The sequence below is a fragment of the Myotis davidii genome, unplaced genomic scaffold (assembly GCF_000327345.1).
Source record: "Myotis davidii unplaced genomic scaffold, ASM32734v1 scaffold61, whole genome shotgun sequence".
NCBI classification, from domain to species: domain Eukaryota; kingdom Metazoa; phylum Chordata; class Mammalia; order Chiroptera; family Vespertilionidae; genus Myotis; species Myotis davidii.
This window is the reverse complement of record NW_006291729.1, coordinates 881,707-881,986: the sequence shown is the minus strand read 5'-3', so window position 1 is coordinate 881,986 and position 280 is coordinate 881,707. Positions and strand designations below refer to the sequence as shown.

General features: G+C 77.1%; 1 protein-coding gene across 1 annotated transcript in view; it reads left to right on the top strand.

Annotated features, from left to right (window-relative positions):
* ITGB1BP1 (integrin subunit beta 1 binding protein 1) overlaps positions 1–280 on the top strand; it is a 6,200-nt gene that overhangs the window by 123 nt on the left and 5,797 nt on the right. The window lies entirely within an intron of this gene.

Sequence of the window (280 nt, the reverse complement as noted above, 5' to 3'; positions counted from 1 at the left end):
CGGTGTCTATGGGGACCCGCCCTCCCTGGTCGGGAATCCAGGCCCCGAGGCGGCGCGTGACGGGCGGCGGAGCCGGGGAGCGGGCCGGGGCCTGCGGGAGGATGCGGTGCCCGGGGTGACCCATTCTTGTCTGGGCGGGGACCGCAGCTCCGGTGGCCACGGTGTCGCGCGTGGCTGGGCCGCATGGGAGGGGCGCGGGGCCGCCCTCTGTGTCCGGCTCTGCTTTGCGGGGCGCGAGGCGCACCCGCTTTCCGCGCTGGCGCCCGTCGGTGTCTCTGCC